Below are 251 nucleotides of genomic sequence, written 5' to 3' on the forward strand. Positions count from 1 at the left end.
AAGGAGATACATGTATTTTTTTCAAATTCTATATATCTCATTTGCAAATGAGATAAAATCAAATAAATACTGATTTTAAAATAATAGAATATTAAGAATTAGGAGGAATATTCATATCAGTGAGTCAACTATAAATAAGGCATGTTAGAGTTCTAATATAAAAAATAAGTTGTTATTGTACTGAACTCTTACTGGTAAAATAGTTAGCGACACGTGATTTAAAATTACTCATTTAAAATCAACACATTATT

The sequence above is a fragment of the Arachis ipaensis genome, chromosome B03, assembly GCF_000816755.2.
Source record: "Arachis ipaensis cultivar K30076 chromosome B03, Araip1.1, whole genome shotgun sequence".
Lineage (NCBI taxonomy): Eukaryota > Viridiplantae > Streptophyta > Magnoliopsida > Fabales > Fabaceae > Arachis > Arachis ipaensis.